Here is a 16,573-nt window from a genome sequence, read left to right on the forward strand (position 1 = left end):
CTGCATCTTCATGGTTGTCATGGGAAGGCGTTTTGTTAGTGGGGACGAATCGTAGTTGCAGGATCAAGATTTTCCTTGGTAAATAATTAGATTTATGCAACATCTGTTCGAAAACTCAACTATCAGTACTCTAAAGACAACGTGCACATACGGAAAGTCGACACTTTTAGCGTCGAACCATTCAAAGGTTATTTCTATAATGACAAAAATCTAGTAAAAGGAAAGGTATGGGGTTTTAAATGTTAATTTACAAAAGTTTATCTCGACACTTACAGTGACGAAATGTTCATATTTCGATAAATCAATTCATTTAAATAACATTTCCATCGTTTTATAACAATTTGCACATAAAAAAATAAAAGCATAAAACAAGCTCACCAAATTGATCATCCATCCTTGTCTAAACAGCTGTAAGCTACTTTAATCAGCATGCTCATTCCACAAACGCAAAATATCACTCCGGCGACGCGAAAACCCGAACTCGATTGCACTTTGAATGCGTGCAAGCTAAAACGAGAAAAAACTGCAGCGATGACGCAAAAAAAAAATTTCTGTTTGGGCAACAACGAAACACTGACCAGCATAACGCGTGCAGAGTAAACCGACTTGTTTCAGCTATAGACACTTTTTTCAAAAAATACACCTGCGAAATCTAATAAACGGCGGAGAAGATAAAAACATGACAGATTCATTTTCAACACATCCTTTCACGCGCGTTGTCTACTGCGATCTTTGCTACAGCCTACAATTATGTCAGTAATAAAACATTTAATTGTATTGCGTGTGTCGACAAAACAGTAGAGATGTTTTTTTATGTATATTGCAGATATAACAAAACAGCTATATTTTTGAACCAATTGATTTGTTCAGTAAGTGATTCCGTTTAAATTTGCGCATCTTTCCGAAGTGTTTCGATCCGTTTTGCAACTTTCAATTAACGAGCTTCGGCATTTGAAAAGGGTTTTATATTTTTTACCAAAAAGTATTCATTGTCAGTATCAATAGCCTCTTTTTTTTAATCTATGATAAATTTATCATAGCGAGTCAATATTGCTACTAATACAAGTACAAGGGATTTTTTTGTTCGACAGTTTGCATATCCAGCTTTGCACACAGGAAGAGGTTCTCATTAGTGGGATAGAGTTTTGTCTCATATTTATGGGACTAGATTAATATGTTCCGCTAATTCAAGGATTTACGACACAATTTCATTGTTAATGGCAACAGTTTCTGAAATTGAATCTATTTCACATTGATTCAAGTTGATTACTACCATGATTGACTTCAAGTTGTTTACTAAAACAAATTCATGCTTGATTCGATTTTGCTGCTAGTACGAATCCCCTTTTTCTTGTATTTTTGGGACTAATCTAAAAGCGAAACAAGGATGAGACTAGAGTTCCGTTGCATGCTCAAATACCATTACTACCGGTTTTTTGTCCTCAGAAATAAATCGATTGTGTTTGATGAAGGACGCGCTGTCGCTGAGATGTAAGTCACTGTGAGGAAAGTGGCGAGACCTTTTATCACATTTGATTTTTTCATAAATCTTTGAGGAATCAAACCAAGAACTGCACAGAAATTTATACTCTGAGAAATCCAGAAGTCTCATATGAATCAACGCAAAAATTCGTTTACTTGTCACAAAACATCAACACCCGCACAAAACGCTGATGGAAATCGTTTGAGTGACGAGTTTGCTCATATAAAACGTTATTTTCTGAGTTCAATAGTGCACTCAATTTCGTTCAGTATATACGTACAAAGTAAATCAAATCAATCCTTAGCAGCTGTAAAACCAACTTTGTTATCATAAATCAAGTCACATAAGACTATAAAATAATTCGCAACAAAATCCATATACACCCGATGCTGTTTTTGCACGGGGGATGCGTACCGTTCAAAAAAAGTTTTCAGTTCAAAATTTCAAAAACCGTGCAAAAAAAGTAACACAATTTCTCGACGTTTCATGCAAAAATAAGGTTTTGGTGGAAAAGTATGTATGGAAACTTTTTTTTTTGCACGGCCGTGTAAAAAAAAATCCGTGCAAAAACAGAGTCGGGTGTACTCGCACAGCATGCCTAGCGTTGGGCAAATTTTTCTGTAACATCGATGTTCTTGAATCGATTCACATTTGAGCTTCCGAATCGATTCACCGATTTAATTGAATCCTTTGAATCGATGTTTTTCAATCGATTCGAATCGAATTTGAATTGAAATTAATAAAGTTTGAAATGAGACCGAATGCATTCGCATCAGATTTTAATATCTTTCAATTATTTCAGTTTCAGAAATTCAAAAGAACAGATTAAATTCTTGGCTAGTTTAAAATTTGGTTTATTTTTCATCAACTCGTTAGGAAATATTTATCGATTTCAACAAATCAAATCGAATCAAAAAATCGAATGAAGAAAATCGATTCACCAGATTTTAGAGGCTCCAAACATCGATTCAAAAAATCGATTAATCGGAATGAAAAAATCGATTTTCGGAACATCGATTCAAAATCACCCAACGCTAATGCCAACTTTTATCATATAATATATTCACATATATCGCCTCCACTTTTGTACGTATAAGGCCTTTTGATGACATCTTATACGGAAACTTTGCACATATAAGCATCGCATAACGCAAAAGGTGATTTCGTTTTACGTACATTCTGGTGGTCAGAATTTTTCAAATGATAGAACCACGTGGATTGTCAGCTAAGTGGCTAGCTTTAGAAGTAGAAATTCACAGTACTGATGCTTCAATAAAAATGATTTTTCGACTACCATTCATCAAAGTTTTTGATGAATTTTGGGTTATCACTTAAGCTTAAGAAATGAAAGATTCTGATATGATAATGAGCATTAAAAACACGAAATTCATTATAACGACACACACCAACAAAGAACACAACATTCATCTTGCTCAGAGTAGGTAGATAGACAAGGAAACCCACAGTATACAGTGTCGTCCAAAAAGATGAGGGGGGTGACGATGCAGCAGAGGTACTAGACAACAAGCAAGTAGGAGGCCCTCGTTTGAGGGGGATGGAAGAAGGAACAACACAACACTCACCGTTTCACCATACTGTCGACGACGACGTTCGCCGTTCCGTTGGTCTCCGTAATGACGACGACGTTTTTTTCCTCCAGTGATCCTATGATTCTGAATTTTGTCGCGAGCCCCTGGCCACCACAACCAGAGTGTGCTCCACTTCGAATATCAGGATATCCAATGAAAACTCGGTATTTCTCAAACCCAGCTCAAAGCAGCACTCGCGAAACAATCGATATCCGCGTATTCTTCTAGCACTTGGACACCAAATTCCCTTGCCGCTTTATGTTTTGATTCGATGGATGATTGAACTCAGATTTTCCTTGTAGCCTTTGAGAATACTTTCAATCCGTCTGATTGAATGCAAGTTGCAATTTGCGTTGGCGAATGCAATTTTCTTATTACAAACAGATTATTCCACTTTTGAACGAAACTATGTTGCACAAACAATGACAAATTAACACTTATTCACAAATTTTACTTTTTTCGCCTCGGTACACTTTCTCTATATTGCGAGGTAGGGCTGAATCACTTTTCAAAACAAGACGACATTTTCCTTCTTCGCCTCTGCTGCGAGAGTGCTTTTTATCTGCTTTATTTCTGGTAGTCGTTTTGACCCCTCGGCTGCTGCTTGCTGCTGTTGTTGGTGATGATGCTCTTTCTGTCGCAGGAGAATAACATACACACTCAAACAGCTGGCATCACTGGTGCACTGACGCTTAACACATTTGCCGTTGTTCGCATAAATGTTTTATTCACATGTATAACTGCTTATTCAACGTGGTTAGCCACGATTCAACGAAATTTGGAAGCGAAATCTACTCAAGTAACTACTAAGCTGTATAAATTAGCATCAAGTCGGTTCTATAGTCAATTTAAAAGCATAAGTAACATGGTTGAATCTATACCCAGGTAGCCACTAAGCACTGTTATTAAATGAGCTATTCAACAACCGTTCAGTGCCGATTAGAATCATACGACATTTTAAACCATCCCTGAAATTCGCTTTATACGAGTATAAAACGTAGGGCTGTTACAGGGCTTGTAAACCATGTAAGCAGTATACACACTCTTAAAAATAATGAAAATTACTGCGGACGTAATTCACATTATGGCTGAATGACACATGATGTAAGTGATGAAACGACGTAAAAATGTGTTCTGAAAGATGTATTGAACGAAAAATGCAATTTTACATGATGAAGGACATGAATACGATGCCGCTATGATTGACATTTCCCGAATCAGACAGCATGGTATTTAAAATGTGACACAAATTCACGTCATTTGGCTCGCTTCTTTTATGTGCATCCAAAAGACGTAAACTCACATGATTTTTTCGGAGTGTGCAACATAATCTGTACTGGGAACCTCAGTCGGACGGTCGATTCCGAATTCATACGTATGTTCTGTGGGGTATGTCCGAAGGTCATTTGAGACATTTCCATAATTATTTTGCACGGTTCAAACACATCTACAGTGTTTGTAATTGTAACATATTATACCCCTGGCGAAAAATCTTGAAGCTTGATATGTCGCATGATATGGTTTGTACTGTTCAAATTCTAATCCCCAACTAATGCAGCAGGAACCGGTTCCAGGAAATCCGGAACTGGCCAGAATGGTTCCAAAAGAGTTTACCATTGAGTTACAAACACCGTAGTTTTTTTTGATCCCTGCAAAATAATTATGGAAATGTCCCAAATGACCTTCGGACAGACCCTACGGAATATCCGTATAAATACGAAACCGACCATTCGACTAAGGTTCCCAGTACAAATCACGAAACATGGACACTGTTGTTGTGTTGTGTCAAAATTTTATTGAAATTGGCGGAAAAATATGGAAATAAGAGCCCACAGATAACGATAATTTGGTTGTAAAAATAGGTAAGAAACGCAGAGGTTAAACATCATTTATCAATGTAGCAAATGGATAATTCATAGTTTCCTAAAATGTGCGTCGCGACCCCCTTGAGGGAAAACAGCAATGTATTCAAGTAGGTTGCTAGGTTGCATTCTCCAAACCTCAGTTTTCATCGATAAACCAACTTTAACTTTAAAGTATAAAAAATTAAAATATTTTTTGATGTACATTCTGGTTTACCGAAATTTGGTGTATATTTTTCTTATATTTAGCTTGTTTTGGGGAAGCTTGCGATACGATTGGCAAACATTGAAACATTAGAAGAGCTTTATGCCTTGTTCTACAAAAACTTTTATCTTATTGTTTTATTCTGACAGGTCGCTAAAAGTTAGCTTGACGGGTAGATGGGTCGTGCTTCTGTTCTGCGTCCTTCAGAATTGAATACTATTCCACAAAACCCTGTGTGTTCAACCCTGTTTTTTTTTACTTATCTCGTTTATTTGGCAGGCTCAGGCGCCGTAGGGCATAACAGAGCCGAAATCTTTTCTTTTTTTTACATTATTTACATTTTGAAATTTTAACTTTTTTTAAAAACTATATTAGTTTGCGGAAGTTTTAAGGTTAGTGGATACATTTGAAACAGGGAAGGGAAGGATTTTTTGGAATTTCTTAAGCTACTTAGACTACTAAGCTGATGAAGCTTGAAGGGACAGGATGTCCAGATCTGTAATGAAACTAAACAGAAACGGTTTGTGGGAGACACGACGAGAAGAGGACAATTTGAATGGGAAAAAGAAAGACAGGGAACGAACACAATCAAACCCGGATATTGATACGCTTCAAAAACAGATGGATTAAATTCATATATTCTAAATCAAGGCCCGCCAACACTTCCCTGACAGGTTTCTGCTGTTTTCCTCGGATCCGGAGAGTTTCAGTCAGCTCAGATCTGACGCCACGATGCTCAACGCATCCCCACACAACATGTTCGATATCCTGGTAAGCCACGCCGCAAACACAGAGATTGCTTTCTGAGAGCCCAATACGGTGGGTATGCGCGCTTAACGAATAGTGATTGGAAATTCAACCCTGTTATCCCCTCAATATTTCGTGGAATGTTCAACGGAAACATGAACATCTAAAAATGTCATTCAAAAAACATCTCAAGTGTGATAATGGATCAATTATCATACATTTCCGTGGCTACAAAGCACAGTCATGCTGTCCGTGGCTACAAAGCACAGCCATGCTGAAGGTGTCTGGGTTCGAATCCCGGTCGGCCAGGATCTTTTCGTAAAGGGAATTTCCTTGACTTCCCTGGGCATAGAGTATTATCGTACCTGCCACACGATATATGAATGCGAAAATGGGAAATTTGTCAAAGAAAGCTCTCAGTTAATAACTGTGGAAGTGCTCATAAGAACACTAAGCTGTCCCAGTGAGGACGTAAATGCCAAGAAGAAGAAGAACTTGTGTCATTCTGTCACTCTTACGTTGTTTATCATTGATCTAGCTGAGATTAACAAAGATATCATAACAAACATAATAGCACAGACAATCAGACGTAACACTTCTATTATTTTTTAATTCTGATATTTTGTTAGTTGGCCTACGGGCTACTCGTGGCGCTCATATCACTTTTGCTCGAGTTTGACGTTTGCTCACTACTGCCACCTATTTCGCAGTTGGCCTAATGAAGTATTTTTAGCATTGGGCGTAAATGTTCACGTGACTATGTTTTAATTTAATAATTGTTCTAGCTGTTACGTCTGTTTGTCTGTGATAATCGAGTCTTAAAGCCCTGTCCCAATTTTAGTTTCACACGCTTAAGTTTGGGCCAAGAATACATGTTTATTGATGTTTTTGTTTGTTTGGCTTAAACTCAAATTTTGGGCGTATTTTGTTTTCCGTGCCACTTAAAACTGTGTTAAAACTAAAACCGCTATGGTGTTTTATCTGACTAAGCGAACGTCAAACATATTCAAAAGTGTCATGGTTCATTTATGGACCCATTTTTTCAATAAAAGTTTAAATATGATATACACGTTATTTGAGCGGGAAAAATAGCTAAAGTAGTTGCAGTAACATGCTCTTTCGTGTTATTAAATAAAAACAAGATATCATTAATTATTTTAGGACCCTATTGTAGAAGATTGCATCACCATCAGAGCTACTTTGTTGAGTTTTTAGCAATTTAAAGCAAGGTTTAGATTAAGGTGAAGATGAATGGTAGCCATACCTCCAATCTTCAAGAATACAAATCTGGAGAACCAAACAACCGTTCAAGATGAAAACTTGATCGATTGGCCACTTACTGAAGATGACTTATCAATCGAATTTTCAGGTTGAACAGCTGCATGTTTCTCCAAATTTGTGTTCTTGAAAATTTGAAGTATGGTCTCGAATTATCTTCTTTTTAAGGCTAAGAAGATCGTCATTCATTTTTGTAGTCATGATAACTTTGCAGCTGAAAATTTCAAAGTAATCAAACTTAATTCTTATATCTGATAAAAAAAGTATCACTATATGCGCTTGCATGCTAATACTTTTTCAGCTATGTTAGTGCAACACCAACTGATTTGCATTAATTCCAAACCCTGCGGTAAATTTGCAACAATCTTCAATGAGGCTCACAAATTTAGATGACGGGCTACTTCGTTTAAACGTTTCAGTATGATCTCGAAATGTGAAGCACAGAACAGAGCCCTGCTCGCCAAAAGGAACTTATTTGATACTGTGAATCAATATAGTATCTGTCCATATAATAGCAGCTTGAAGTTTTGTATAGATGGTCAAAAATTTGATTAAAGCGATGAATCGTGCAACTTCAATTAACCTATATATCATACAAAAGTGAAAGTATAATTACGTATAGTATCATGACTGTGTATCTGCAGTGATTGATTTTCTCTTTGCATTGATACGCAAAATGCATTCGATTTTACAATGCAGTAAGAAGGATGGTGAGAATTCCCTACTCACACTAGAATGACAGTCGGAAACATTCGCCTGAGTCGCCAAGAAAGAAAAGAATCGATGAAAACTAAACGATCACTGAACGAAGGATTTTTTTTTTTTTTTTATTAAAGACACTTTACACCAGAAGGATGCATTTCATTTATTTCGTGAGAATTTTCATGCAACATAAGACAGATAGGCAAAGAACGGCAAAGGAGATAGTGTCAGAAATGACAACAAATATTTGGGTGTGTGTAAACAGAAAGCTGTCAGTTGCATTTACTTTCGTATGTGTTCACTTGAATTATATCACCTACACCAATGCTGAACAACAAAAGAGAACGGAAAAAACGCTTTCGGTTCGTCAACCAGCACTAATTTGCACCAAAAGTAAAAATAAAATGCAGCACAGAAAAATTTTAAACTGCATTTCTTAACACTAGCACTTAATATTCCAAATCTGCGATACCGAAATATTGCTGGAGCTCTTTCTTCCGATTTTTTCGCTTACATTCTACGGCCTTCACTTACAGCTTTATTTTCACAGCAGACCCACCAGTATGAAGTGAGCCCTTCCTTATGCAATAAAATCCCGGCGAATAGCTAAAATATCACAAATTAACAACGCAACACGATTATACCACCGTTATCTCGATGAAATTAGTTACAGTATTCACAAAAACAAATTATTATCGCGATGATTCTTCCACTCACAGAACATACATGTTTATCTGACCGTGCTCGGAATGAAACTGACTATGCGAAAAACTAGGCTTTCATTCAGTAGTTCACAAGTTGAACAAGTTCACTTAATTGATGCACAAATTCACTCCTTTGACGTTTGAGCTCTGTCATTTTGGAACGAGTTCATTTCCAGTAAATATGACATCGCTCAAACGTGAATTTAAAGCACTGATACCTTGGCCGATAAGGCCACTCTGGGAGCACTGTCTCTGGCCGTTCAAACAGGGATGCCACACACATAGATTTTTATGTAAGATAAACCGAATAACTAGTAAGCCGTAAGAATCGGCACCAAGTCAGTTCTATAGTCGATTTAAAGCATGTCCAACAGGGCTAATTGAAACTATATCGTGATTAGGCCCGCTCAAAAGCTCCTTTCGACGAAACACGCATCACATCATCAATGATCAGAACGGTTTCAACGATAAGAAGTGTAGTCTGCTTATTTATTACCAAAACGTCGGTGGAATCAACACTCTCATTTGTGATTATCGTCTCGCGTGTTCGGATTCTAGCTACGACGTGTACGCCTTCACTGAAACATGGTTGTACGATATCCAGTCAGATTTTCAGCGATACTTACAGCGTTTGGATCGCAATCCCCAAAATAGATTGCAAAACTCTGGTAGAGGAATATTATTAGCCGTGAAAGCCTTAAGGTGAAACATCTCGGAATATAAAGATGGCCGACTTGAGCCCCTACTCACGTTTTCAAAGGCACACAACTGGAGTAATAGTTGGAAAACGTTTCTGATCTTCTTATTTGAAGCTTCCTGTCAGTGCACAAAGCCAAAATAAAAAGTGCACAGTTGTTGGATCCTTTCTTTGTGAAATTTGTGCCTTGAAAGTTGTAGTGTAAACTTAGAAGTTGATTCCAAACTGTTTCACCTTAAAGCTGGCTAATATCAGTTCTGAATTCAGAAGCTATCGAACAAACTCGGGTTGCTATAAGCTTTCAAACTAACACGTTGTTAATTTGTGTCCTTTTAATAAATTAAAATAAAATAAATTTTAAACGCAATTAAAAATTTCAATTTCTACCCAATCATATTTACTTGACTACCTACTACCGTGTGGGACCGAAATCCGTACACCTAAGCACTAAGCCAGATGAAAGCCTATGCACAGACAAACAGACGTAACACTTAGAACAAATTTTGATCAAAATCATAGCCACGATGACATGTACGCCCAATGCTAAAATCGGTGTGTTTGGCCGATGGACCAACAGATGGCGGTAGTGTGTAAACGTCAAACGCGAACAAAAACGATGCTAGCGCTGCGGGTGGTGGATTGGCCACCTACCATGTATTTGAATCGGCCGTTAAAAAGGTGGTCGATGGACATCGGTGAGAGTGTGACGTCTGTTTGTCTGTGGCCTATGATTAAAATGTGTGGGTTTGTATAGAGAATCGATCAGCCTTTTTTCAGTTAGTTTTCTTCGGCCTTACGCTTTTCCTCAATCTTCATCAGTTGAAGTTGAATCCTCATCGACCGACTGCTCCGGCTGGATTTGCTGGATTTTCCGGATTTCGACACGTCGCACAGTGCGTTGAATGTATGGAGATGCAGGACAAAAATCAAAACTGGAAGATCAAGCCATTTAAGCACCTTGGTATGAAAGGAAAAGTTTTTTCTGGTGAAAAGAGCTGCAATTTGCATAAATGACATATAGTATACGCATAATCGCAAAACTGTCCTAAGCACCAATTCCATTATTTTCCAAGAAAAACCTCGTAATTTGTACTATTATTGCATATAATGATGTAAGAAGTTATTTGCAAATATGTCTCTTCACACTCATAGCTGCAAAAGTGACTTATACGCCTTTATGCGCATGTTTTTAAAATTTTCTAGTTTTTACCATAAAATTTGAATAGAATCTTGGAAATTTCATTAAAAATATATTATTTTAAACATAAACTTGCTCTGGTGTAATGTCTGGTTCAGCTTTGATCACATAGCGTTACGAGATTTTCGGATTTTTTATCACAAACAACTCATTTTCATACTTGTGCTTGTTAAGGAGTATACCGAAAAATAGTTAAAAATCTAGAAGAGTTGCAGGGAGTTGCAGCTGTATCTTTCAGATCTCTTAGAGGGCACTCTGAGAAACATGTCTGTGAGTGACTTAGGGTGGAACTCGGTGGAACTTTTTTTGAATCGATAACCAAAGTTACATGTTAGTATTTCATAAGTTTGATTTCATAGCCAACTCAGCGTGCCGATTTTTCATATTCAAAGTTAAAATTTGTGTGCTTATTCCATCAAATATACTTTACCAAACTTCAAACATGTTCTCTTTCAAATTTTGATTGAATGGATTGGTTTCAACACCCTCCGTACTAGTTGAAAGTAATGTTGAAAACATGCGACAAAATTAAGTTTTTCTGCTACTCCGACAACTGTCACTTTCAACGCTTGTTGTAGTCGTTTTAGTGCTTTATAAAACTTATAAATACACGTTTCAATAGCCGATGTTATCTATAAACACTAGTGGATACTTATTATCGCCGAATAAAATAACTTGAAATTTGATTTTTGTCTATGGAGCAACGCACTGTGCGTCGTCCACGTTAATGGCAGAGGCACATTTACTGCATGACCAACATTTCTCTCGGATGCAGTCGTCCATCGAAGCGCATGCGAAATGGTACCGGATCCTTACAGGCTACCAAATTCTCCTCCCGGTCCGGCATATTGCATGCAATGCAATTCTGCAAATCCGAGCTCGATGCCAGCGTCAAACAGCCTCTCCTACGGTGGTTCTGCTGGAAATCCGCCTTCGACCAACGCCTTGGTCGGAATTCTTTAAAGATTGTTCCGACGTCGAAGTAGAGAGCAGGATTCACGGATCTTTTAGCGAAACTGTACCATTTATTTCACAGCGCTTTAAAGCTAAAGTACAGCAAAATTAGTCAAAGTGATAGTGGTAATAGAAGTATTTTAAAGCCTTACAACAGGTTTCAATATTGTTTCTGCTTTCTCGTTCAAATGAAAGTGTAGATGTGCTACCTTAAAAAACCCCTGAACTGATTGGTTAAGTCTGCTGATTTTGGAAGCGATGTTCGGGGCGATTTCAACATCCAAACCCCTTAGACAGCTGCTCAACTGCAACGTGTCCAAGTTATTAGTGGAAAAATGTTTTTTTTTGTTGCAGAGAAATTGGAGTCGATTTCCAATTGGATGGTAAACCGTGCAGATTCGACAGCTGCACCTGCCCCTCTTCATCTGTCGGTTTGTGTCTCATATATTTGGCAACCGTGGGTTCTCCAGCGCGAGCAGTCTGGATAATGCAGACCAAGTTGCGTTGCGTTGAAGCTATCTTGCAAATATGACGCATGCCTTTGTACATCTCTGTACTTTGTACTTATAGTTCAATTGACACTTTCGTTTTGTATTATTGATAGTACTGGGTCTACTACGTTTTCTCTTTAGTTTTTGTGAGATTTTTTTTCCCACCGCCGCCCTAGCCCGGAAAATCTATCTTTGACACCGCATTTCTTGTGAATTATCTTACCGCATTTGGTGTTCCCGCATTTCCTATTTGCATTTCAAACGCATATGGTCGGGGTTCTGCTAAACCGCACCAAGTGCCAATCCCAACTAACAATTTTAGCGCTATAAGCCAAGATTATTTGCTTTGTGCTGTATAACAGTTGAATTGAAGCAGCGAACGCAGCAAAAAATGAAAGCTGTCGAAAATAAAACGATTAGCGTTAATACAGCTGTAACGCAAACGTTTTGCAGCTACAAATCTGAGCTGAATGCCCAACTAACAATTTTAGCGCTATAAGCCAAGATTATTTGCTTTGTGCTGTATAACAGTTGAATTGAAGCAGCGAACGCAGCAAAAAATGAAAGCTGTCGAAAATAAAACGATTAGCGTTAATACAGCTGTAACGCAAACGTTTTGCAGCTACAAATCTGAGCTGAATACCCAACTAACAATTTTAGCGCTATAAGCCAAGATTATTTGCTTTGTGCTGTATAACAGTTGAATTGAAGCAGCGAACGCAGCAAAAAAATGAAAGCTGTCAAAAATAAAACGATTAGCGTTAATACAGCTGTAACGCAAACGTTTTGCAGCTACAAATCTGAGCTGAATAAATTTCGTCAGTTATCGCTTTCGCTGCTTTCACTAAGCTGTAACTCAACACCGTTAAAGATAGCAACCAAATGATGTGGATTAAAACTAGCGTTGGGCAAATTTTTCTGTAACATCGATGTTTTTGAATCGATTCACATTTGAGCTTCCGAATCGATTCACCGATTTAATTGAATCCTTTGAATCGATGTTTTTCAATCGATTCGAATCGAATTTGAATTGAAATTAATAAAGTTTGAAATGAGACCGAATGCATTCGCACCAGATTTTAATATCTTTCAATTATTTCAGTTTCAGAAATTCAAAAGAACAGATTAAATTCTTGGCTAGTTAAAAATTTGGTTTATTTTTCATCAACTCGTTGGGAAATATTTATCGATTTCAACAAATCAAATCGAATCAAAAAATCGAATGAAGAAAATCGATTCACCTGATTTTAGAGGCTCCAAACATCGATTCAAAAAATCGATTAATCGGAATGAAAAAATCGATTTTCGGAACATCGATTCAAAATCGCCCAACGCTAATTAAAACTCGCCATCATCAATCCGGCTGCTTCTATACAATATGCTTTGTTATGCTGCTCAATATATATTTAAGGCCGCACGGGACGTCATCATAATCACCCTATCCATTTCAAGAAGCAAATCCCAAGAACCACTCCATATATCCATGCGAAAATGTATCACTATGATTCTGTATATGTAGAGCACAACCCTATAAATTTTCAGCTTCATCGGTTCACTAAAACTCGAGATTTGCTTCCTCAAAGTTTTGATGATTATTGTTAGAGTGAGACGAAAGATAGGGAAAATAACACGGTCTCCCGTGTCCCCTTAAGAAGCGCTTTGTCGTTAGTTATACAGCGAGCATACAGCAGTATGCTGTAAAACAACAACTTGTGGCGCATCTACTCAGCTTGTTGGATATAAATATTGCGTTTGACGTTTCGCACCCTTTTACAGCCTGATGAAGTGGTGTAAGCGCGGCTATGGCATCTTTTACGATCATTATAAAATATTGTGTGAACCGTTTTAATTGTAGAACAAAACGGTGTGTTTTATTTGCCTTGCGATATAGACTGTGGTGGCAACAAGGACAGCGTCGAGACTTGTGGATGCAGAGATCGTGAGTTCTATTCCAAGCGGTGGCAGGTAACGCTGGGAACATTAAATTCAGATACTTATAATATGAATTCCGGAAGCTGTGAAACAGCTTGAAAATAATATTTGATCGATAATACAGCGAAGCTGTATAATAATTATTCAACAGTTGCGAAACGGTTGAGAAAGCGCCTTCCGAAGATGTTACACAGCTACTTGTCGTATAACTGTCGAAATAGAGCAATGATCGGTATGAATAAGAGCTGCCAACACAGCTTAAAAGTAGCTGAGTAGATTCGTCAGATTTGTTGGTGAAAGGATCGCATAGAAGCTTTCGTTCGTAAGTACAGCGCCTTTACTCAGCATAAAGCCGTATAAAAAGGGCCTAGAGAATGTTTACATTTGCACTAAATGTTAGTTGGGATACTATTGGTGAAGGAAGATCACCTGTGGTACCTACCTCTTAATAAAAAAAAAATGTTCTGGGAGGTATAGAACATTTCCAAACCGTTCTCAAATGAAAGGGAGAAGCCTAAGCTTTCATTTGGTGGGTGTTTCAGCGATACTGATTTTTTTATATTAATGTTTTCTGCCAGAGACACCGTGATGTATTTTGGACGAAATTAAAGCCCTAGGGAGCCGGTGCCAATAATTTTAACATTTTTCCCTCTGAGCAGCAACTAAAATCTTTCGAATGAAGCGTTCATCTCTGAGACTTTTCTACATTTGTATACATCTATTTGAAAAACTGGTTCTATCAGTTGATCCATTACACTACACGACAGTAACTACTGATACAAGGGAGAAATTTCCTTTCAAAAATTATATTATTTATACGACTTAAGATAAAAAGCTGAAATTTGTTAAATCGACTGAGGCGATCTATCTAACGAAAAATAGAGCACGTCATTTTTATTGAAAAACGTACGTTTTTTCACTGGTACATTGCAACAGATTGGTAACGACACTTTAATTTCAATTTTTCAGTACAAATTTGTGCTGTTATTTTAAGAATTATTATTACTGGGGACGGACCTGGTGTAGTGGTTAGAACACTCGCCTCTCACGCCGAGGACCTGGGATCGAATCCCATCCCCGACATAGTCACTTATGACGTAAAAAGTTATAGTGACGACTTCCTTCGGAAGGGAAGTAAAGCCGTTGGTCCCGAGATGAACTAGCCCAGGGCTAAAAATCTCGTTAATAAAGTCAAATCAATCAATCAATTATTACTGATCATCAGTGACGTAGCTAGGGTTTTTGGGGCCCGGTGCGGAGTTCGATTTAGGGGCCCTCAAAATTAGGATCGACGCCGTCTAAATGTAAGACGCTAATGTGAAACCGACTGTTGAAATAAACATTGAACAAAAAGCTCTTGTAGAATTATGACTAAAGTGATTGAACTAATGTTGATACGTTGTTATAATAGTTTAATGGAATCAATGTCAATTAATGGGCATACAGTTATTTTTTCTAAATTCTTGTTCAGAAACATAAATTTATCGAGAGGACTTCCAGTTAATTGACATGAAAGTGGAAATATTAGCTGGCGAAGTAACGCTGGAAAGCAATGATTCATTCCAGCTTTAATTAACTATTCTAAGAAAATTTGGACATTTCCTCAATTTTGTGTTTTTGAGTCGAGATTGATTGTGTTATTCCTGATGAAAGAAATGCCTTTCAAATCGATACATTTGCTTAAAATAAATTACCATATGAACTCCAATGTTTTCTTCAGCAGCTCATTTTGTGATTTTCATGGACTTCCGAAGGATTTCATTTTAGACCATCTAAAACTCAACGTAGAATTTTTCTATGAGTAATCATAGAAGGTACCACAGAGATTCCAACAGAGATTTTTTCAAGAAAATCATAAATGTTCAAGGAATGTATTCAATGATTTTACCGTCACTTTCTTTAAACTTCCTTCAAGATTCTCGTTTGCCACCTCTTCGAGATTTCAACAATTATTTTTCCAGGGATGTTCTAGAATTTACTTCAAAATTATCGTTCAGATGTCAACCAGAGAATTCCTTCAGGAATTGCTCCAGTGATTGTTACATAGACTCCTTCAGGAATGATTCTGTAAATTATAGAAAAAATCCCAAAGATGTCTTCAAAGAATTTCCCCAGTCATTTTTTCAGGAATATCTCCCGCAAGTGATCAAGGATTTTTTTTTAGAAATTACTGGTGTTTTCTTTTTTCAAAAATCCGGAAGATATTTCAGAAAGATATGTCAAAGTAACATCTGATGAAACTTGTTTTATTTTTAAAGTACTTCATGATGAACTACCACAAAGTTCTCTGAAAGAGCTCTTGAGCTCTTGAGGAAGTTTCGAAGGATTTCGTAAGTGAATTGCTAAGATGAACTATTGAAGAAGCCATGAAGGTTTTACTATAAAAAATACACGAGAAGTTTTTGGAGGAACTGCAGGATTAATTTCGCATGAAATGTGGGAGAAATCTTTAGAGTTATTTCTGAAGGTGCTTTATGAGGCATCCTAGGTCAAATTTGAGGTCATTAAAGACTCTTCAATGAAGAGGAATTCCTGGAAGATTATTAAGTATATATTCTCGAATAATCCCTGGAGGAATTTTAGGAGCTCCTCCTAGGGAAAATGTGGATGAATGCTTGATGGAATGCATGTAATTCCTGAAATGATAACTGGAGGAACAGGCATAGCCTTTTCGGGACGGACGATTTTTCACTTTTCGAATCATTTTTCTCTTGCTAAGTGGTAACGCTTT

The 16,573-nt window shown here is 37.4% G+C and overlaps 1 long non-coding RNA gene across 1 annotated transcript; it reads right to left on the reverse strand.

Annotated features, from left to right (window-relative positions):
• Positions 1–3,066: 3,066 nt before the first annotated feature.
• On the reverse strand, positions 3,067–8,669 carry LOC110680570. Its single transcript, XR_002502929.1, has 2 exons — positions 8,401–8,669; positions 3,067–3,706 (listed from the first exon to the last, which is right to left on the reverse strand). It is a non-coding gene; the product is annotated as an uncharacterized LOC110680570 (long non-coding RNA).
• Positions 8,670–16,573: the final 7,904 nt, after the last annotated feature.

Source organism: Aedes aegypti, unplaced genomic scaffold (genome assembly GCF_002204515.2).
Source record: "Aedes aegypti strain LVP_AGWG unplaced genomic scaffold, AaegL5.0 Primary Assembly AGWG_AaegL5_hic_scaff_1591_PBJ_arrow, whole genome shotgun sequence".
NCBI classification, from domain to species: domain Eukaryota; kingdom Metazoa; phylum Arthropoda; class Insecta; order Diptera; family Culicidae; genus Aedes; species Aedes aegypti.